Below are 24,709 nucleotides of genomic sequence, written 5' to 3' on the forward strand. Positions count from 1 at the left end.
AGTGACAACTATTTTTTAAGTGGTTAAACCCAGGGAAACATTCAGGTGGAAACAGAGACAGGTGTGACCCAACATATTGGCCATCGAATGTGATAGAAGACTGGAAATGAGTTCATGACATTTACTGATGTTTTCAGGGAATAAGCACTCACCAGAGGTGTTCACATGCAGATGCGCATCCTGGCTCTGGTTGCCAGAAAAAAAATACAGGGTGTCCAGGCAGGTTTGAATCTCAGAGCAGCAGCAAAGACTGTTTAGTGTGTGCTTTTTCTGTGTGGAGAGGAAGACTTGTAGGAGGCAATTTCAAAATCCAGAATAAGTATTATTTAGGTGAAAATCAGTGAGCTAGATGATCTGTACTGTGTTTGCCCAGTCTACAACAGTAATCCCAGAGAAACAGTCCCATAATTGGTGCTGTGAAGGAGAATTGCTATTGCCGTGTTATGTGGAATAACTGGGAAAGTGAAAATAACTAGTAAAATAAAATATTCATGAGAAGAATGTTTTAACCATTTCCATTGTGCTTAAATACCACATGCCAATTAAAAGATCTAGGCATATATATTGAGAGAGATGAATATATATACATTGACATGAAAAATATATTATTTGGTTACAAATGTGGAGTGTTGATCATGGTGGCAGACATCTGTACTCAACAAATGAGAGGGACTTGCAAGAGAATCAGAAGTAGTACAAAGCCAGAATCTTTACCATAGTGATTTCCAGGCTAGCCTGGGCTAGTTGTGATCCTGTGTCGAAGACAATTTCCTGGAGCAATTTTATACCGCTTAGTAACAAAAAAGAGCAAGCATCACATGACAAACTGTTGTACATCAGTTAGTGTAAGTGCATAAAGGTCAGGCTAAAGGGATTTCTTCGGTGAGCATTGAAGTATGCACTGATATTTTTGAGTCTTAGTATAAATATTATCTAAACTTACCAAATTACATGTCTACATTGCTTTAGGTCTGGGATCTGGGATTTGTAAAGATTGTTGATATATTTATCTCGATGCAACACAATCAATCCTAGTCTAGGTATTCTACCTTTGGGGAATGGGACTAGGTCTGACATGTGGAACTCACTGTGTAGACCAGGCTGGCCTCTACTTACTGTGATTGTCTACCACTGCCTACCATGCTGGGGTTGCAGGCATGTACACAAACACCTCGCTTCAATTAGTGTATCTCTAGACAATTTGTATTCATGCATGTTTCCCTCGTTTCTTTTCTCTTCCACCATGACATAACAACAGGTTTACGCACATCGCTCTCCCATCTACTAGAAAATCTTCCATTGATATGTTATCCTCCTTTTCTTCAGGGAAGCTTGAAATATTGAGGATTGTTAACCGATGCATTGTCCAGAGGTGATGGCATAGTACAGGTCTAATAAGCCCTAACATAAAATGATCATGATGAATAGAATTCTAAATCTCTTAAATTCAACAATTAAAAGGGAGTCTTTGCATTTTAGGAACACATGATTTCCAGGTGCAAAGTCTTAAATTCAACTAACACCATCAAAACAGAAACAAAATCAAGAAAGAGGGAGAGATTGAGGATTTGAGTGGAAATATAAAGTCAGAAATAAAGCTTGCAGACAGACCTGTGTGAGGTTAGTTTTGTGCTGAGATAATTCAAATTGAAGCATCAGTTACATACTGTAAAACGAACAAGTGCAGGTGGGAAGTCTACAGGTAGCTGATTATTGCAAAATGCACTGGACCTTGTAGCTAAAGCACAGATCAGAATAGAGATAACTTAAATCACTCCCAGAATTCCCCCATGTTCCTTTCTAATCAGTACCCACTGCCTTCCCCAGGCATAGCTACCTTTCTTCTTTGTATCCGCATAAATTTTGCCCATTCTGTACCCGTTTACTTATTGAACCATTAGATGTTCTTTTACCTGACTTCTTTTTCTCAGTATAATGATTTTAAGATTCGTCAGCATCATGCAGATCCATAATACTTCCCTGTTTCTAACGCTATCCAACTTGCAGATGAATATATCCCACCCCTACTACAGAGGGGATATTCTGGCCAGCTGCCAGCTCTATGATTCCCTGTCCTTAGAAGATGTGTATGAAAATCAAGATAATTCACACACTTCATCTAGCACTAGGTTACATGATGTGAATATTTACTGCTCACCCAGGCACACTCAACATGAGGTTAGCCCCTGAAGGAGACAAGAGTATGGCAAATGCTGGAAAACATTCGAGACAGGAAAAGCCTGGGAGGTTTTTGAATAGTGCCGAAGGAGCTATCTGTCTCTTGCAGCACATTACAGTCATGGAGAAAGGAGCAGGGAAATCTGGGTTGGCAGATTGTGGGTGAAGCTGCTAAGAGAGAGTTTAGCAAGGTGGGATATGGGACATGAGTTGTCAGAGGCAGGGCAAATGAGTCAGTTACTGTTCAAATATTGTATTGCTCAGATTCCTTTCACATGTGGGGAAGAGGAGTATGTTACAGCATGTAAGCATGAGAAACCAAACAGCCATGTGCAATTATGTGGTTCCTGATCCATATTCACGGCAAAGAAGGTGGCATGATCACCAGAGCAGATAAGAGGTCTGACATTAGGAGATGTAGCTACAGTGATGTGTATGTGTTGGTTAGCACAGGGCTATCCCTAAGCAGTAGCTTCTCCACTGGAGGTCCAAGGGACAAGATGGAGCCCTAATGTTAATGGGGTTTGTATTCCTAAGGTGGGAGTATGCATGTAAACCATGTGAGGAGTGCTTTACTACTTGTGATGTGGAGAACAAGGGAGAAGACAACTGTGACCCAGGAGCCTGGAATATGGGTGTTGTCTGAGCCATAGTCATCCTTTGGGATTTAAGGGTTGGCTGGCTGTGCCAATGGGCTTTGAAGATTAGTCCAGCTCTTGGGCCAGATCCAGGAGTCAGTCATGAAAACTAATATGAAGATGGGTCAGAGGAGGACTACAAACACAGGACCACATTATGTCTTGTCCTGATAGTACAACGTGCCTTGTGTGTGATAGTGTAGAGGAATAGCTGTACACTGAAGATAAAGATACTGTGGTATTGTATAGGTGGGCTAGCAATTAGCCACAAAAACCAGACCCTAGATATTTATGTGCCCATAAGTCAGTGGGTAACACCAGGCCAGTGCTAGCTACAAGCCCCACAGGAATGTTTTCAAGATTTTAGAGAGTTCTCTGCGTGTACAGTGTCTACCTGTAGTGATAGGTGCCTTCTATGTTCTTGGGCTCACAGGCAGCCCAGATTTAGGATTGAGGGTGGTAAATAAATAGCATCAGTTATGCTATTATAAAATATTAACATCAGGGCCACCTTGGGGTCTTTTTACCTTTCTGCAAGGTGTGCATGATGCTAGACATTGGCCTATATACAATATACAGTATATATATATATATATATATATATATATATATATATATATACAAATATATATTTCCTGGCAGAAAGGACTTGACAGCAGATAACCTTTAAGCCCATCATAACTGGTGAAAGTTTTAGAATAGTAACACCTGCTTCTGGAAAAATACTGCCAGATGAGATATTCTCTGTTCCAAGTAGGGTCAGGTAGTTCCAGTCCCCTATGTGTACTGGGTACAGGTGTTATTCCTTTGTGGATCAGGCTAGCACTGAAACAGAATACAAACTGGAGTAGTCAGATTCGAGGATGGTGGGGTACCAGTGAGACTCCATGGCATGGAGCCCCTAAATGTCTCCACTGGAGGTTCAAATTTTGGGAATCTAAGAAATCCCACTGAGGTTCATTTGGCTTGCCCAGTATTTAGCAGGGTCTCCTTTATTTACCAAGACTTACTTTGTGGGTCAGGACATGGGTGCCAGATGTTATGAATGCCACTTTCAGGGGCCTCTGATCATCACAAAGCTCAACAGAGTCATGGTGATGATGGTGTACACTAGAGTGGTCTGTTACTTCTGTGTTTCAGTTTACAACTACCTTAGAGTAGCGTATTACCCAAGGAAGGATTTCCTCTGACTCACAGTTTCAAAAGGGTCAGTTGATCATGGAGGCAGAGGAAACAATACCTAGTGGCAGACAGGAAGTAGTGACAATATGAGAGAAAGGGGACCAAGGATCATGTGGTGTAGGAGGTTCTTCTGTTCATGTATTGCTTTTATTGGCTAATGAATAAAGGAACTGCCTTGGCCTAGTTGATAGAGTGGAACTTAGGTTGGCAGAGAAAACACAACTGAATGCTAGGAGGAAGAAAAGCAGAGTCAGGAGAAGCCATGGATCCTCCATCTCAGACAGACACCGGTTAGAATCTTGCCAGTAAGCCACAGCCACGTGGCAATACATAGATTAATAGAAATGGGCTACATCAAGATGTAAGAGTTAGCCAATAAGAAGTTAGAGCTAATGGGCAAGGCAGTGTTTAAATTAATACAGTTTCTGCGTGGTTATTTCGGGTGTAAGTTAGCCAGGCAGAAGGAACAAACAAGGGGCTGTTGCGGGAGGTCCTTCTGCTCCTCCAGCCAATAACCGCTGAGATACCAGCCCATTGGGGCCTGGTCTCTCTCCCTTTAAAAAAGCGGCCACTTCCCTTCTCGCTCTCTATTACTTCCTGCTCCGCTTCCGGCAACTAGACTCCCTTCCTGATTGTGCAGAGGGCTGTTGTCTGGGACGGTGATCTGTACGTTTTTTCCCCTTTAAATAAATAACCATTCTATTAATCATAATTCTAAACTGGTGTGGGATTGTTTTTGACTTACACCTTTGCCTTCAAGGAGCCCTCTCCATACAACAGTTGGTGCTTCAACATGGTCAACTAACTCCATGTAAAACCTGAGAGGGCTTAAAAAGGAATTTTAGAAGAAAAAAAAATAGAGAAAGTTTAACACAGCAGTTTGCTGTTTGAAGGCGTCATGCCTTAGCTCCTTTAAGAAAGATTTTCCTTACTCAGCAGCCATAGCAGGAAAAAAAGCCATGCGGTTTTAAAACGCAGCTTCCTGGGCTGTACCACCAGCATGAACTCCAGCTATGAAGCACTTCAATGGCATTTGTGGGCCTGGATGTTTCTGTGCCTACTAGTTTTGGGAGGAAAGTGGCTGAGACCATGCCTGTGGCTCAACACTCCCTGCCTAGGCAGGTAGTGGAATCAGGTCTACAAGGCATGCACAAGCAGGAGAGCATGATGGATTTCTGCTGCCATACACAGAGATGTTTCCAGGCTGTGCAGTGCTCGGCATGGCAGATTTGGCTGTAACTCAGATAAAAAGGGTTTATGTGCTGCATGCTCATTCTCAGGGTTGGACTGCTGAGCCCGGCTCCTGCCTGGCAGCCCCAGAGCTAGCACTGGTGGTGCTCCCACTATTTTAAATTTGGAGAGAGGCAGAGCCAACATCCAGAGCAGCTGCAACCAAGCTGCTTAGCATTTTAAAAGCTCTTCAAGAAAGTAGAGAATTACAGACAATGCAATAAGGACAGATTCAGACATAAAAGACCTAAAAATGGGTCATGGTGTTATATAAATATATCTAGCTTGAGAGAGAAAAGAAAAAAAAGAGGATACAGAGTCATAAAATAAAGTTAATGCTTTTAAAAAAGGGTAAAGTTTTTAAAGAGACAGACTACAGATAGTGATAGATTAAAAGGAGTAAAGAAAAATAAGCCATGTAAAAAGGGACAATTTACAGAGAGTCTGGATTCTGTATATTATTGTGTTTCTGGATATTACTGAATTTTTTACTGTGAAGGAGCTAAGTACAGAGGAACATTTCATTAAATGGGCTGCTAAGCTAAACCAGCATGTATATTATAAAGGAATCATGACTTCCAAATTTGAGTCTAAGGATAAGTTGCTTTGGAAAAGAGGTTCTCATTTTGTTTTCACAGAAGGTGAGTTAGCCAATAAGTAGTGAAAGCTAATGGGCCAGGCAGTGTTCAAATTAATACAGTTTCTGTGTGGTTATTTCAGGTATAACCTTGCCGGACAGCAGGGACAAACAGGGGCCCTCTCCATACAACAATCATGTCTCTCCAATGACCCAGCCCAGTAACCTGGTTTCTTCAGCTAGATCTCTCCCAAAACTTTTAAAACCTCTTCACACAGCAACACCACTGGGCATTAGCCTCAATACAAGAGCTTATGGGGAGGAAGGCGGGCATTGTGTCCAATCTGTAACAGGTATTGTTATATACCCTTACTGACATGGCTTTTAATCACATGGTACAAAAATCATCTCTTGTTTCAATTTGGATGGTTCCATAGAAATACATGTAACTTGAGGCTCTTTAAAAATTGGGGTTAAAATTCATTGGGCATTATGAAGGAACCAATGGACTACCAAGGTAGCAAATTCCAAGTGACCCTGGGTAGCAACTGAATTGCCACAACCCTGTTCGTTATGTAGAGATGGTATCCTTGAGAAAGTCTGGGGAGGCTAGATCATTGTGTGATTGGAAGACTATTTTGGTTGCAAGACTATTTTGGAATTAATGTCCCCATGTTAGTCCCAGAAATAGGACTTGTGGATTGTGGAATAGTTCAATTATGGATGTACTCCAGTTCTGAAACAGGTTTTCCTGGATTAAAGAGGCTGAAACAACCTAAAAGCAGAATATTCTAGTGTCAGAGGACTTGTTTGGATCTATTAATATCTGAGCTCCGAGAGCCTTTGTACTTAACCTTTTCAGAAACCCTTTTGGTTAAAAGGGTTTCTTTGTGTTTGAGATCAGCATGCAGTGGAGTCCAGGATGGCCTCGTGGCTGCCCAGCAAATACAGTCCGTCCAGGCATTTCCTCCTTTGTTGTAGTAGGCTGCTTGTTTGTTCGCAGGTGCCCAGAACCAAAATAATCACTCAGAAACTATATCATTTAAATCACTGCTTGGCCTGTTACCTCCAGCTTCTTATGGGCTAGCTCGTAAATCTTAATTTAACCCATTTCCATTATTTTATATTTTACCACGAGGCTCATGGCCTACTGGCAAGGTTCCACCTGACAGCTCACATCTTTCTTTGAGTCCTGCTCTTAAAAAATAGGTGCTGTATCTCTGCAGCTTAGCAGGTTTGCCTAAGGTTAAAAGGTCATTTACTCCAGATGTTGGCCAAAGTAGCAGATTTCATGGAACTACTGGAGTTTAACACAACTGCTGTCTGTGTTCATCAAACCATGTTCAGGTGCCATGAACCCAAACATGGCATGGCAGAGTCATCTGCTCACAAGCCCATAAAACACAAATGTAAGAAGGGAAATTGGGTACTTGTCTGGGGAATATAGTGTTCTAGAAGAACCATTGCAGGAGATCAGAAGGGACAGTCAAGAGGTCATTAACCAAGAGACCACATGAAATACAATCTGATCGAGTTTAGAATAGGACAACCGCCATGCAAAATTAGTGCTGAAAGGAATAGTAACCTATCAGACCCTTACAATTCACTGACTGAATGGGCTATTTCATCAGCATTCCAAGTTTGAATTGAAACAATCATTGATTCCATCCCTTTCCATAAAAAAAAATAAACCGTTACTATAAAAATACTTCCAAATACAAAACACCACATACCAAAATAAACCAACCTCAAGGTCTATACAACTTAATGAGGGAAGCTGTGAAGCATGATATTAAATCTTACACTTTCAGTAGCAAATATATATTATCCACTTACACACATACACAAACACACAAACACACACACAAATTCATGTGCACTGGCTAGTTTTATGTTAACTTGACACAATTGGAAGTCATTTTTTAACAGGGAACCTCAATGGAGAATATCCCCATTGGTTTTGTCTGTGATGCAGTTCCTTGATTGGTGGTTAATGTGGGAGGGCCCAGCTTATTGTGGACAGTGCCATCCATTGACTGATGGTCCTGGGCAGTATAAGAAGGCAGGCTGAGAAAACCATAGGAAGTAAGCCAGTAAAGAGCACTCCTCAGTGACCTCTGTATCAGCTCCTGTCTCCAATTTCCTTCCCTGTTTATGTTCTTGCCCTAACTTTTACCGAAGATGGACTGAAGATGTGGAAATGGAAGTGAATAAACCATTTCCTCCCTGAGTTGCTTATGGTCATGGTGCTTTATCACAGCAATATAAACCCTAACTAAGACACTATGACAGAATTGGGACTAGAAAAATAATTATCTTTATATCCCTTTTCCTATCTTGTGTCCATTCCCTGAATCCACTCCTTCTTCATCCCTTTATATTAAGCTTTCTTGTTCTCGTTTCTTCATGGTTTGCAGTGCCATACATGTACACTTTGCTATAACAGGCTTCATGGTCTTTCCAGTTTTTTATGCCTTTTGAAATGGATTTATAATAACAATATGTTCTTATGGCATACAATGTAATAATTTGTCACATGTATGTACTTTATGATGATCAAATCACAGAAAAACTAAAATTTCTATGTTCTGTACACTTAACATTTTTCTAGTAGGACCCTATAAACTTTGCTCTTGAAGTTGTTTGTAAGGGATGAACTGCATTCACACTAGTGTGTGGTTGAGAAGCAAAGCCTTTCCTAAGCAACTGTATTTAAGTACCAGGTGTCTAGCCTCCTCCATCCCCTTCCTCTCTTGCTCTTGGATCATAGCTCTGTGGGTGAGCGTGGTATTAATCGGTCAGTGTCACACATCCAATGGACAAACCAAAACGGAAAATCAAATGGACAGTGTCAGATACCAGTATGTGCATCTGCCGAAGTTCACACACACAAGTAACACTGTATAGCCTGTGCAGGGTATATTTAGGAGTGTGTGTGTGTGTGTGTGTGTGTGTGTGTGTGTGTGTGTGTGTGTGTGTAAAAATAATTAATAAAACAAAGGTCATGGATTTGAAAGTAGGCAAGGAGGGGTATATTGGTGGCAGGAAAGGAAAAGGGAAGAACTCAACATGTGTATACAAATCAAGCATTCAGTATCGCTAGAGTAGCAGCTCAGTAGTTAAGACCACTGGCTGCTGTTAACAGGACCCAGGTTCAATTTTCAGCACCCACACGGTTGCTTACAACCAGTCCCAGTGGATCTAGTTCCAGTGGATCAGCTCCTTCTTCTGGCCTCCACAGACACTGCATATAAGTGATACACAGATACACAATTGGGCACAAAACTCATGCACATAAAAAATGAATAAAAATCTCAAAACTACCCACTGTGCAACTGAAGCACTTCTCTCATCCTACTAAAGGGTGACTCCAAAATAGCCAGAGGAAATATCTCACATAAAAAGGCAAAAATTAAAAAATGATAAACCAAAAACATTATATCATATTAGAATACCATATTTCTTATAATTTCTTATCACTCGGTAATAAAACGACTATAAGTTTAGTGGTTCAATATAGAGGTTTAAATAAAAATTTCATAAAGGATTGAAAAAAAGTCAAAAATTATACCTTGTTAAAGTTAAAAATGCCTTTTAGAGATCTTGTTAAGGCAATGAAAAGTAAAGCACATAGAGAAACGATTTTTGGTTCATATATTTCATAAAGGAATTACAGTTAGAATATGTTCAGAATTCTCATGGCTCAATCATATGAAATCTAGTAATCGATTAAAAAAAAGAGAGGGCAATTTATTTGAAGAGACATGTCACTAAAGAAGATACATGGGCTTTTAGGTATGTGTATGGCAAAGTGCACCTTATGTAAGTGTCCATTAAAGCAGCAATAACATTCCAGGTTGAGCATGACTCAAAATTCCCTTACGAGGTTGGTGGGATGTCAAATGGTTCAACCACAGAAAATGTTTGGTAGTGTCTTTAAAATTAACCACACACCTACCACATGAACCAACCATTCTCCTCCTAGGTATTTACCTAAGAGAAATGAAGCCATGCATCTTTATTGTCACTTCAACACAATTGTTCATAGCTGTTCCACTTATGAAAGCTAAAAAAAAGCTAAACCAGTCTTCCACAGTTTCCTTTGTTTTGAAGTTATTCAAAACTACAATGGCCTTCTACTCACATTGTGTAAAAGCAATTCACACAAAGGGAGTTCCCCAAGAGCCAGCGGAAGCTCTCATCATGTTGGCCTCAATCACAGGGTGCACATCTGAGACCTCTTGGGTGTCTCTACATATTAGTGATGCATCTGACTCACGGCTTGTGCAAATTCATGTAGAATTAAGCTGCAGTCTTGTTGAATCTCTTCAACATTGCTTTCATTTTGTTTTCCTAGGATTAAGGTTCCTTGGGCTTTATTTGATTTAGAAACCAGAATTGCATTGTTCCTTGTCAAATCCTTATCTGACCTTCTAACAGCTACCTTTAGATACTAATATCTTGAGTGGCAGTTGTCCACAAGATGAAGTAGTCGGTCCACTGAAAGAAGCAAACGCCAGGTCAGTTCTGTCCTCAAGGAGGCACTGGGGCTGAGGTTCTTGAAGGACTCCTGAGGCAGTGTCCCTTTGACTTTTGTTGCTCAACTAGCAACTGAAAAACCTGTCCAAACTCCCACAGCCTTGCATTTTTGTTCCAAAAACTAACCTATTTTCTTTCCCTTATCCAGAATCCACTGGTTCTATGCCCCACCCCAACTCCTCCACCAGTGACAATTGGCCTTCCACCAAACTTCATAGGTACCAAGTTACACAGGCACCATCCTGGTACTGGAATGGTCTCAAGGGGACATATAATCTAAAACTGCATTTCTTCCTGTTGACTGAGTTTTCTGTCCTGCCCAGTTCCCACAGTTGTTGAGTCCCAAAGAAATCACACAGAGGTCTACATTAGTTATAAACTGATTGTTCCATTCGCTCAGGCTTCTTATTAACTCTTATAACCTATATTAGCCCATTATTCTTGCCTATGTTAGCCACATGGCTCGGTATCTTATTCAGCAAGGCAGTCACATCTTGCTTCTTCTCTGACTGGGTCAGAACTGCAGACTAGGACTTCCTTCTTCCCAGAATTCTCCTGACCTGCCTCTACTTTCTGTCTGGTTGTCCCGCCTATACTTCCTGCCTGGCTACTGGCCAATCAGCGTTTATTTAAAATATAATTGACAGAATACAGACCATTGTCCCACACTACTCCTGAAAGGTTGTCATAAAGACCCTCAAAAAATTTCTTTGCCCAGCTGCTGACTGAGATGAACCTAGTACACAGGATATACCAAGAAAGACCTGATTAACAGTGCCCCCAACCAGCAGGAACAAGTATGGACAAAACTACAACCATATTCCCAAATATTCTTTATAAATGTTCTTTTACATTTAAAGGGGGACATAATATGGATGTGAATAATTTATATTGGTATAGATCTTGTTTTATTGACACAAATAAATGGTGAACTATGTGGCTCTGCCTTTTTCAGCAGGAGACCTAGTAGCTCTCGACAAAGTAAGGCCTGACTTTTACACATGAAATGGACTGACAACTCAGCTGCAGCCATTGGGAGAGGACCCGGCTGCTTGCTGTTATTAAAACAATAAAGCTCCAGTAACCATCAAGAATATCATAGATGTGAGAAGGATAAATCTGAGAAGGAAGTATAATCCAAATGCTCTCTGAGTCCGGTGAAATGACAGAGATTTTCCTAGATGGCCACCCTAGGTTCCTACTTGGTGATGTTGGAGGTCAGTGGTCTTCAGCAGGCACATACGACAGAATTAAGCCTCCCATTGCCACACAAGCTGTGAGCCTTCAGCTGCCAGACCCAGATGATCCGGGAGACGTTTTTGTAGATGAGGGACTGCAGAGACTGGCATACCTTATCAAGGCAAAGAGGGGCAGTCAATTCTCTAGTACTCTGCTTGTCCACGGTTTGGGTAGGATCCTGGTGAGGAATGAGGCATTTCTTATCCAAGTGGTTAGTGTTACCACAATCCAAGTGGAGTTGTCTGTGTCTTGCCATTTTCTTGGGAGGGAACCTTAGGGCTGCCACTAGGGTCTAGCAGTTTTGTCTATCATAGGGAGTTTTCTGTTTGTTTTCAATACATCCTGACTGCAGATTCTCCTCCTTCCGTTCCTCCCATTACCCCACCACTTCAACACCCCTCTCCCCTAGATCCATTTCTCCTCTGTTTCCCTTCAGAAGTGAAAAGACCTCCTAGGAATATCCACCAAATACATAGGAAGATTGGCTAAGACTAGGCACAAACTCTCATACCAAGGCTGGGTGAAGCAATCAATGCAGTAGGAAGGAAAGTGTCTCAAGCGTAAGAAAAACAGGCCGAGACCCCATCACTCCCACTGTTAAGAGTGCTACAAAAACTCCAAGCTAAACAACCACACCAGATATTCAGAAGACCTAGCCCAGACTTATGCAGCCTCTACAGTTGCCAATGCATCTCTATGGACCCCTATGTGCCCTACTTAGTTGAAATCTGTGGACCATGTTCTCGATATCCTTGACTGCTCTGGCTCCTACATTTCTTCCTGTTCCTCTTCCTTGGGGTTCCTCAAGCTCCAAAGGGAGGGACCCATGGAGATCTTCAATTTGGGCTCTCTCTGGGCCTAATGTTTGTGTGTGGGTCTCTGTATCTGTTCCCATCTGCTGCTGAGAAAGCCCTTTGATGACTATTGGACGAGCCACTGATCAGGTTTGTCTTTTCAGGTGTTGGTTACCTCTCTCAGGATGATTTCTTTTTCAGTCTCGTCTATTTACCCACAAATTTCACGTCATTTTAAACACCCAAGTAACACTCCATTGTCAAAATGTACTACATCTTCTTTGTCCATTCTTTCTTAAGAGTTTTTATTTACTAAGTATAGTGTTCTACCTACATGCCAGAAGAGGTCATCAGACACCATTATAGATGGCTATGAGTCACCATGTGGTTTCTGAGAATTGAATTCAGGACCTCTGGAAGAGCAGCAGTGCTCTTAACACTGAGCCATCTCCCAGCCCCCATTCTTTGTCTGCTCTTCTGTTGAGGGACATCTAGATTGTTTCCAGTTTCTAGATATTTTGAATAAACCCACTATGAGCATAGTTGAGCAAATGTCTTTGTGGTAGGATGGAGCATCCTTTGGGTGCATGCCCAAGAGTGGTGTAGCTGACTCTTCAGGTAGATTGGTTCCTAGTTTTCTAAGGAACCTCCATATTGATTTCCATACTGGTTTTAAGGAGTTTGCACTCCCACCAGCAATAGAGGAGTGTTCCCCTTGCTTCACATATGTAGGAAGCTTTTGTAATTAAACATTTAAATACCATAGTCAGTAGAACTCTGGGGAGTTTGAGGGACATCATTTAATGTATAAAGTATACCTGATTTTAAATAAATTTTGCTTTTAGTTACTTGCTTTAGGCTTAACCTTAAAAATATAGGGATAAGTCTTGTCCTGCTGCACTCATATCCAGATGTAGAACTCTCAACTACCCCTTCAGCACCATGTCTACCTGTGTGTTACCATGCTTCCCGCCATGATGACAACTGACTCAACATCTGAACTGTACACCATCCCCAATTAAATGCTTTCCTTTATAAGAGCTGTTCAAGGTCATGGTGTCTCTTCACAGCAATAGAAACACTAAGACAGCACCATTACAGAAAATTACAGCTTTCGTATGACTCAGTTTATCCAAATAGCTAAAGCGTTAGCAAAGACAAAGAGGCCAGATCTACATTTTTAAGTCAGTTGTTAACCTGAGTAGAACTTAGGAATTTATAAACATTATTTATTACATATATTTTATTTATTAAACATATGTTTTTTTCCTAAAATTTTGTTTTAGGACAAAAATCAGCACATAAAAATTTATCTTAATTTAAACTATCTTGAAGAACTGTTGTTGCCTCCTTAGTCTAAACAGGAGATAACAAGAGTTGATTTCAAGTTGCATATAAGTATGCAATAGCAAATTAAGATTACCTATACAGAGGCTTCTTTAAACTATTATCCTTTTTTGTTACAAGTTTCAAGCTAACTTTTTGCTTGGAATTTTACATACACACAATGGTCTTACAGATCCTGAGAGAAAGAAAAGTTTACATTTCAGCAAGAGGTTCGAATATTCATGACCTTGATTGGGAGAACATATTTTGTAAACAAGAACCAAGAATGGAGGTAGAGGTCAAGTAGCTAGACATCCTAATTTTTATATAAATCATTTTTATTAAAATATTTAAACAATATGATACATAACAGCAAAAAATTTACCATTTGTTGGAAGAGAGTTTTACTAAGGAGGGTGTTAGACAGTGTCTGGAACTTTACCCAGTATATATAATAGCTTTTTCATTTTTGTGTAGTTGGACCCTTCTCATTATTCTTAGTTTTTAACCTGTATGCCTTAGGTGTTTTTTAAGGGGTTTCATGCACTATCAGTTGGGAGACGTGACTGTATATTTCGGTGAAGTTTCACTGACTTTGCTTATCCCTTTTTTATGAGGGAATATTACCTTTTAACAAGTCTAAGTCTGATGGTTTTAAGCAGGCCTATCTGGAAGTGTTATTGAGAAATTTTAGACAGAAGGTTTTATTTTATTTTATAACCAGGTTGTGTTGTCTGCAGATTGGAGGCAGACAACCTGAAAAGATTAATAAGCATTTTTTTCCTGTAAAGTTGCAGAATAATATAAGTATCTATAACATAGAGGACATTATGCAGTAAACTGTAAAAAACAGCTATTTATGGGAACTCAGAAAATGTTGGAGTCAGGTTATTTTTGTTTCATTAAGTAAGCTTGGTTCAGGAAGAGGGAAGCTATAACTCAACTCCAGAGCCAGCTTTCCAATAAAGTAGAACAACACAAAACAATACTTCAGTATTATCTATGCATAGAAGAAACCTGAATCCAGCGGTCAGAGAGAAATCCTTGGCATAGGCCACCTCCAGCAGTGCAGCCAGCAGTGGAACAGGGAACTAACTTACGGTGCCTAGAAGGGCTGCCTGATGGGAGCACCCACCTTGTCCCATCCCAGCAGCACAGGGATTGGTGGCAGCTAGTGTTGTTGGCCATGCCAGAGGAGCAGCGAATTGCAATTGAAGGCCCAGGTGTCAGCCCACCTGATGGGACAATCTCATTTAGGCAAGGCCACAGGACTGCAGACTCCAGAATGTCTTTTGTTTCTGCTGTGTCTTTACATGCTTGCTGCAGCTCCCTTTCTCTGATGTCTATCATGGTCTGAGTGGATGTGGGGAGATCTCCACTGCCTGTAATGTACTGTGTTTATCTCTTGGAAACATTACATCCTACTGGGCATTTTTACCTGTGGATTGTGAGGAAGATAACCCCTCCCTAAGCTGTACTGTCTAATTTGATAATAACAATGATAGCTTATATGGATTTTTGATGAATAAAGACGAGGACATTTTTCACAGCCAGAATCTGTGAGTCTCACCTAAGGAGCTGCATGGATTGTAGCTCAAGTTAATGACTAACAGTTGAGTCCCAATAGCCCAGCTAGTTTAAATTCTTTTAATCTTAATGTCAGGAGATGTGCTCACAGGTCTTGGAGTGCATCACAGCTGAAACAAAGCTTTGAAAATAACAAACTTAGACTAAGATGTTTTGTTAAATAACTTTGAGGTGAAGAATCCAAGAAGACAATCTAAAGTTTTAAAAAGGCACATACTTGAATGCAGAACTCCTTAAGGTCAGGGAACGAGAACAAAGCAGCCCAATTATTACTGGCTGATGTGCTCTCCTTGCTAGGTTTGGTTGATGACCAATTGTGATTATTAATTCCTTAGACTCATTTCTGTCCTCAGTCTTCTGATATAAAAACTACTAATGAAAAGATATGTACACTAAACATTTAAAATAGTGCTGACTGATTCTTTTTCATATATAAAAGTTTAGTTTTGTGATTCCTTTATGATTCTTTATAAGATTATATTACAAGATAAGTAAAAAAGGTTATTGGTCCTTTCTTTGTAACTGTAAAATGCAGCCTGCCAGTAAAATACCCCACAAGAAGACCTTTTTTGCACACACAGTTAATCTATAACAAGTTGCTTGGGTATAAATGTATGTGAGTTCTTGGGATAATTTGGTTTTCAACTGTAATACATAATATGTATAATTATGTGAGAGATGAAAACATGTTTCTACCTATAATATTTCACTTGAGAAATGGAATGCAACCATTTTGACTCTTATACTGCCTAGAAGATTCTATTAGGGTATAAAAGCTGTGAGCAAACATGAGAGGACAGAGAGAGAAAATAAAGAGATAAAAATAAAGAAAGAGAAAGATAAGAAAGAGGGAAACCATCAAGAGAGTTTATGCCTTTTTCCCTAAACCCCCTCAGATAGAAAATTTCAGCCTCACCGACTCCATGGATTCCTATAAAAGCCCTGTGCTGCTGGAGGCTACCCCCCCCCCCAGATAGTGGTAAGCCAGAGATTCATGGCCAGATACAGGAGTCAGCTGTGATATAGAGCAAGCAGGACAAAAGACATCCTTCAGAAGCAGAGTGAGGGGAAAGGACAGCTAACATAAGTGCTAAGAGGAAAGTTCATAGCACTAAGTGTCCACAAAAAGTATTTGGAAAAATCTCACACTACTGACTTAACAGCATGCCCAAAAGCTCTAGAACAAAAAGAAACAAACTCGCCCAGGAGAAACAGATGACAGGAAATAATCAAACTGAGGGCTGAAATCAATGATGTAGAAGCAAAGAGAACAATACAAAGAATCAATGAAACAAAGTTGGTTCTTTGAGAAAATCAATAAGATAGACACACCTTTACCCAAACTAACCAAAAGGCAGAGAGAAAACACCCAAATTAACAAAATCAGAAATGAAAAGGGGGACATAACAGGCACTGAGGAAATCTAGAGAATCATCAGGTCATTCTTCAGAAAGCTGTACTCCACAAAATTAGAAAACTTACAGGAAATGGACAATTTTCTGGATAAGTACCACATGCCAAAATTAAATCAAGACCAGATAAGCAAATTAAATAAACATATAATGACTAATGGAACAGAAACAGTCATCAAAAGTCTGCTATCAAAAAAAATGTGCAGAATCAGATGACTTCAGTGCAGAGATCTATAAGAACTTCAAAGAAGAGCTAATACCAATATTCTTCAAATTGTTCCACAAAAGAGAAACAGAAAGAACATTGCCAAACTCTTTTCATGAGGCTACATTCACACTGATACCCAAACCACAAAAATACACGACAAAGAAACAGAATTACAGAAGAATATCCCTAAAGAACATTGATGCAAAAGTACTCCATAAAAGACTGGCAAACTAGCTGGACTGGGTCTGAGAAAGCATGGGATAAAACCAGACTCGCTGAACATAATGGACAATGAGGACTGCTGAGAAGTCAAAAAAAAAAAAATGGCACTGGGTTTTGATCCAACTGCACGTACTGGCTTTGTGGGAGCCTAGGCTGTTTGGATGCTCACCCTTACTAGACCTGGAAGGAGGTGGGAGGTCCTTGGACTTCCCACAGGGCAGGGAACCCTGACTGCTCTTCGGGCTGATGAGGGAGGGGGAGCTGACTGGGAAGGGGGAGGGAAATGGGAGGTGGTGGCAGGGAGGAGGCAGAAATCTTAAATAAATAAATAAATAAATAAATAAATAAATAAATAAATAAATAAATAAAATACTGGCAAACTGAATCCAAGAACACATCAAAAATATCACCCACCATGATCAAGAAAGCTTCACCCCAAAGATGCAGGGGTGAACATGCAAAAATCTGTCAATGTAATCCAACATACAAGCAAACCGAAAGAAAAAACTCACTTGAACATGTCATTAGATGTTGAAAAACCCTCGGCAAAGTCCAAGCCCCCTTCATGATAAAAGCCTTGGAGAGATTAGGGATACAAGGAACATACATAAGCATAATAAAATTAATATACAGCAAGCCAACAGCCAACATCAAGCTAAATGGAGAAAAACTTAAAGTGATTCCACTAAAATCAGGAAGAATACAAAGAACAAGTCCAGTCTCTCCATATCTATTCAATATAGTACTCGAAGTTCTAGCTAGAGCAATTACACAACAAAACAAGATCAAGAGCATACAAATTTCAAAGGAAGAAGTCAAACCTGTACTAGTTGCAGATGATATGATAATATACACAAGTGACCCCAAAAATTCTACCAAGGAACTCCTACAGATGATAAATACCTTCATCCATGTAGCAGGAATCAAAATTAACTCAAAAAATCAGTAGCCCTCCTATGTACAGATAATAAACGAGCTGAAAAAAAAATCAGGGAAACATCACCCTTCACAATAGCCACAAATGACATTAAATATCTTGGCGTAACTCTAACCAAACAAGTGAATGACCTGTATGACAAGAACTTTAAGTCTCTGAAAAAAGAAATTGAAGACAATATCAGAAAATGGAAAGATCCTTCCATGCTCTTAGATAGGTAAGATCAACACAGTAAAAATAACAATCTTACCAAAAACAATCTACAGATTCAACGTAGTCTCCATATAAATCCCATCACAAGACTTAACATACCGCAAAAGATCAATACTCAACTTCATATTGAAAAACAACAACAACAACAAAACCAGGATAGCCAAAATAATCCTGTACAACAAAGGAACTTCTGGAGGTATCACAATCCCTGACTTCAAACTCTACTACAGAAGTATAATAATAAAAACAGTTTGGTATTGCCATAAAAACACATACATGGATCAGTGGAAATGAATTGAAGACACTGACATTAATTTACACACTTATGAAAACCTAATATTTGAGAGGCGCAGCGGCGGCGGCGCCAGACGCACAGAGGCGCAGCGGCGGCGGCGCCAGACGCACAGAGGCGCAGCGGCGGCGGCGCCAGACGCACAGAGGCGCAGCGGCGGCGGCGCCAGACGCACAGAGGCGCAGCGGCGGCGGCGCCAGACGCACAGAGGCGCAGCGGCGGCGGCGCCAGACGCACAGAGGCGCAGCGGCGGCGGCGCCAGACGCACAGAGGCGCAGCGGCGGCGGCGCCAGACGCACAGAGGCGCAGCGGCGGCGGCGCCAGACGCACAGAGGCGCAGCGGCGGCGGCGCCAGACGCACAGAGGCGCAGCGGCGGCGGCGCCAGACGCGGCGCAGCGGCGGCGGCAGCACGGCGGCGGCGCCAGACGCGGCTGAGCGGTGGCCAGACCCAAGCAGCTGGGACAGGCTGCAATAAGGAGAGCAGATCGCCCTACTACAATTGAATCAAAGAGGTAGGCCTTTGGTTGGCCAGGTCACTGGCACAAGGGGAGCCTGGTCCTGTCCTGAAGATCCTTCGGAGGGGTGAGAGGGTTCTTGGCCTGCAGCAGGAACCACAATAGAGTGAGGGCATTTTGTAAGCGGAGCCCTTGGCCAGCAGGGAAACCTGATCCGGTTTCTAAAGGATCCATTGGATAGGATCAATAGTAGGAGATGGGCAGGCGCCAAGGCAAGAACTCACCCAATAATCCGAAAAACAACATGAAAACATCAGAACCCAATGATCTTACAACAGAAGTATTTGAACAACCTAACACAGAAGAAGTGGAAAAAATCGACTTTATGAAGATAATAGAGTCCCTTAAACAACATGTAAAAAATGCCCTTATAGAAATGGATGAGAAGTACAACAAAAAGTTTGAAGAAATGAGTAAATACGTACATGATACCCTGGGAAACCAAGAAAAAACCATCAAACAGGTAATGGAAACAGTTCAAGAACTGAAAACTGAAATGAAGGCAAAGAAGAAAATACAAACTGAGGACCAGCTGGATATGGAAAATCTAGGCCAACGAGCTGAGTCTACAGAAACAAGCATAATCAATAGAATCCAAGAGCTAGAAGAAAGACTCTCAGATGCTGAGGACACCATGGAGAAAATAAACGAACAGATCAAAGAAAACAGCAAAGCCAACAAATTCTCAACACAAAACATTCAGGAACTATGGGACACAATAAAAAAACCAAACCTAAGAATAATAGGAATAGAAGAAGGAGAAGAGTCACAGCTCAAAGGCTCAGAAAATATTTTCAACAATATTATGGAAGAAAACTTTCCCAACTTAAAGAAAGATATTCATTTAAATATTCAAGAAGCATACAGAACACCAAACAGACTGGATCAAAGAAAAACATCTCCTCGCCATATAATAATCAAAACACAAAATATACAGGTTAAAGAAAGAATATTAAGAGCTGCAAAAGAAAAAGGGCAAGTAACTTATAAAGGTAAACCGATCAGACTTACACCTGACTTCTCGATGGAAACTATGAAAGCCAGAAGGTCCTGGATAGAGGTTCTGCAGAAGCTAAGAGACCATGGATGCAAACCCAAACTACTATACCCAGCCAAGCTATCGTTCACTATCAACGGAGAAAACAAGACATTCCAGGATAAGAACAAATTTAAACAATACGTAGCCACAAATCCAGCCCTACAGAAAGTAATAGAAGGAAAATCGCAACCCAAGGAATCCAACACTGCCAACACTGCCTACAATAACCCAGGCATCTAATGGCCCTTCACGAGCACATCTCAAAGAAAGGAGACACACAATCTCTACTACCAAAAGCAATAAGAATAACCGGAGTAAACAACCACTGGTCATTAATATCACTTAATATTAATGGGCTCAATTCACCTATAAAAAGGCACAGGCTAAAAGATTGGATACGAAAACAGGATCCAACATTCTGCTGTTTGCAAGAAACACATCTCAACCACAAAGACAGGCACCTACTCAGAGTAAAGGGTTGGGAAAAGGTGTTTCAAGCAAATGGTCCTAAGAAAAAAGCAGGTGTGGCCATACTAATTTCTAACAAAACTGACTTCAAACTAAAATCAATCAGAAGAGACCGAGACGGTCACTTTATACTCATAACAGGAACAATTCATCAGGAGGACGTCTCAATCCTGAATATATACGCCCCCAATATAAAAGCACCTACTTATGTAAAAGAAATATTACTAGAACTCAAGGCAGACATCAAACCACACACACTAGTAGTAGGAGACTTCAACACACCTCTCTCTCCAAGGGACAGGTCAATCAGACAGAAACCTAATAGAGAATTAAGAGAATTATTGGAGGTAATGAAGCAAATGGACTTAACAGACATCTATAGAACATTCCACCCAAATAGGAAAGAATATACCTTCTTCTCTGCAGCTCATGGAACCTTCTCAAAAATTGACCACATACTCGGAAACAAAGGAAACCTCCACAGATACAAAAAAATCTCAGTGTCCACCTGTGTCTTATCAGATCATCACGGATTAAAGTTAGAAGGCAACAACCACGCTGCCCCCAAAAAACCGACAAACTCATGGAAACTGAACAGTCAACTACTGAACCACGCCTGGGTCAAGGAAGAAATCAAGAAAGAAATTAAAGTCTTCCTTGAATTTAATGAAAATAAAGGGACAACATACTCAAACCTATGGGACACAATGAAAGCAGTGCTAAGAGGAAAGTTCATAGCACTAAGTGCCCACTTAAAGAAAACGGAGAATGCATACATTGGGGACTTAAAAACACACCTGAAAGCTCTAGAAAAAAAAGAAGCAGACGCGCCCAGGAGAAGTAGAAGACTGGAAATAATAAAACTGAGGGCTGAAATCAACAAAATAGAAACACAGAAAACAGTCCAAAGAATCAATGAAACAAAAAGCTGGTTCTTGGAGAAAATCAACAAGATCGACAAACCCCTATCCAAACTAATTAAACGACAGAGAGAGAACACGCAAATAAATAAGATCAGAAATGAAAAGGGGGACATAACCACAGACACAGAGGAAATTCAGAGAATCATTAGATCTTACTACAAAAGCCTGTATGCCACAAAACTGGAAAATACAAAAGAAATGGACATTTTTTTAAATAAGTATCATATACCAAAGCTAAACCAAGACCAGGTGAATGATCTAAATAGACCGGTTTCTCGCGAAGAATTAGAAATGGTTATCAAAAATCTCCCTTCGAAAAAAAGCCCAGGACCAGATGGTTTCAATGCAGAATTCTACCAGAACTTCCAAGAAGAATTAATACCTATACTCCTTAAGGTATTTCACAATATAGAATCAGAAGAGTCATTGCCAAATTCCTTTTATGAAGCTACAGTTACCCTGATACCAAAACCACAAAAAGACCCAACCAAGAAAGAGAATTACAGACCGATCTCACTCATGAACATCGACGCAAAAATCTTCAATAAAATAATGGCAAACCGAATCCAAGAACACATAAGAAAAATTATCCATTATGATCAAGTAGGCTTCATCCCAGAGATGCAGGGCTGGTTCAACATACGAAAATCTATCAATGTAATCCACCATATAAATAAACTGAAAGAAAAAAACCATATGATCATTTCACTAGATGCTGAAAAAGCATTCGACAAAATTCAACACCCCTTTATGATAAAGGTCTTGGAGAGAATAGGGATACAAGGGTCCTACCTAAATATAATAAAAGCTATTTACAGCAAGCCAACAGCTAACATTAAATTGAACGGAGAAAAACTCAAAGCCATCCCACTAAAATCAGGAACACGACAAGGATGTCCACTCTCGCCATACCTCTTCAATATAGTGCTTGAAATTCTAGCAATAGCAATAAGACAACATAAGGAGATCAAGGGGATTCGTATTGGAAAGGAAGAAGTTAAGCTTTCGTTATTTGCAGATGATATGATAGTGTACATAAGCGACCCCAAAAATTCTACCAAAGAACTCCTACAGCTGATAAACAGCTTTAGTAACGTGGCAGGATACAAGATCAACTCCAAAAAATCAGTTGCCTTCCTATACACCAAGGATAAGGAAGCAGAGAGGGAAATCAGAGAAGCATCACCTTTCACGATAGCCACAAATAGCATAAAATACCTTGGGGTAACCCTGACCAAGGAAGTGAAAGATCTACTTGACAAGAACTATAAGTCTTTGAAGAAAGAAATTGAAGAAGACACCAGAAAATGGAAAGACCTCCCTTGCTCTTGGATTGGGAGGACCAACATAGTAAAAATGGCAATTCTACCAAAAGCAATCTATAGATTCAATGCAATCCCCATCAAAATCCCATCAAAATTCTTCACAGATCTGGAGAAGACAATAATCAACTTTATATGGAAAAACAAAAAACCCAGGATAGCCAAAACAATCTTATACAATAAAGGATTGTCTGGAGGCATTACCATCCCTGACTTCAAACTCTATTACAGAGCTACAGTATTGAAAACAGCTTGGTATTGGCATAAAAACAGAGAAGTCGACCAATGGAATCGAATAGAAGACCCTGACATTAACCCACAAACCTATGAACACCTGATCTTCGATAAAGGAGCTAAAAGTATACAATGGAAAAAAGAGAGCATCTTCAACAAATGGTGCTGGCAAAACTGGATGTCAATCTGTAGAAGAATGAAAATAGATCCATATCTATCACCATGCACAAAACTCAAATCCAAATGGATTAAAGACCTCAATATCAGTCCGAACACACTGAACCTGATAGAAGAGAAAGTGGGAAGTACTCTACAGCACATGGGCACAGGAGACCACTTCCTATGTATAACCCCAGCAGCACAGACACTAAGGGCATCATTGAATAAATGGGACTTCCTGAGGCTGAGAAGCTTCTGTAAAGCAAAGGACACTGTCACTAAGACAAAAAGACAACCCACTGACTGGGAGAAGATCTTCACCAACCCTGCAACTGACAAAGGTTTGATCTCCAAAATATATAAAGAACTCAAGAAACTAGACCGTAAAAGGCTAATCAACCCAATTATAAAATGGGGCACTGATCTGAACAGAGAATTCTCAACAGAAGAACTTCAAATGGCCAAAAGACACTTAAGGTCATGCTCAACTTCCTTAGCGATCAGGGAAATGCAAATCAAGACAACTTTAAGATACCACCTTACACCTGTCAGAATGGCTAAAATCAAAAACACCAATGATAGCCTTTGCTGGAGAGGTTGTGGAGAAAGGGGTACACTCACCCATTGCTGGTGGGAATGCAAACTTGTGCAACCACTCTGGAAAGCAGTGTTTCGGTTTCTCAGGAAATTCGGGATCAACCTACCCCTGGATCCAGCAATACCACTCTTGGGAATATACCCAAGAGAGGCCCTATCATACAACAAAAGTATATGCTCAACTATGTTCATGGCAGCATTGTTTGTAATAGCCAGAACCTGGAAACAACCTAGATGCCCTTCAACGGAAGAATGGATGAAGAAAGTATGGAATATATACATATTAGAGTATTACTCAGCAGTAAAAAACAAGGACTTCTTGAATTTTGCATACAAATGGATGGAAATAGAAAACACTATCCTGAGTGAGGTAAGCCAGACCCAAAAAGAGGAACATGGGATGTACTCACTCATATTTGGTTTCTAGCCATAAATAAAGGACATTGAGCCTATAATTCATGTTCCTAGAGAAGCTAAATAAGGTGAATCCAAAGACAAACACATAGGCATCCTCAGGAATATTAACCTTCATCAGGCGATGAAAGGAGACAGAGACAGAGACCCACACGGGAGCACCGGACAGAAATCTCAAGGTCCAAATCAGGAGCAGAAGGAGACGGAGCACGAGCAAGGAACTCAGGACCACGAGGGGTGCACCCACACACTAAGACAATGGGGATGTTCTATTGGGATCTCACCAAGGCCAGCTGGCCTAGGTCTGAAAAAGCATGGGATAAATCCAGACTAGCTGAACATAGCGGACAATGAGGAATACTGAGAACTCAAGAACAATTGCAGTGGGTTTTTGATCCTACTGCACGTACTGGCTTTGTGGGAGCCTAGGCAGTTTGAATGCTCACCTTAGGAGACCTGGATA

Source organism: Microtus oregoni, unplaced genomic scaffold (genome assembly GCF_018167655.1).
Source record: "Microtus oregoni isolate MIOR12 unplaced genomic scaffold, Mior012 000136F_ref0000326, whole genome shotgun sequence".
NCBI lineage: Eukaryota > Metazoa > Chordata > Mammalia > Rodentia > Cricetidae > Microtus > Microtus oregoni.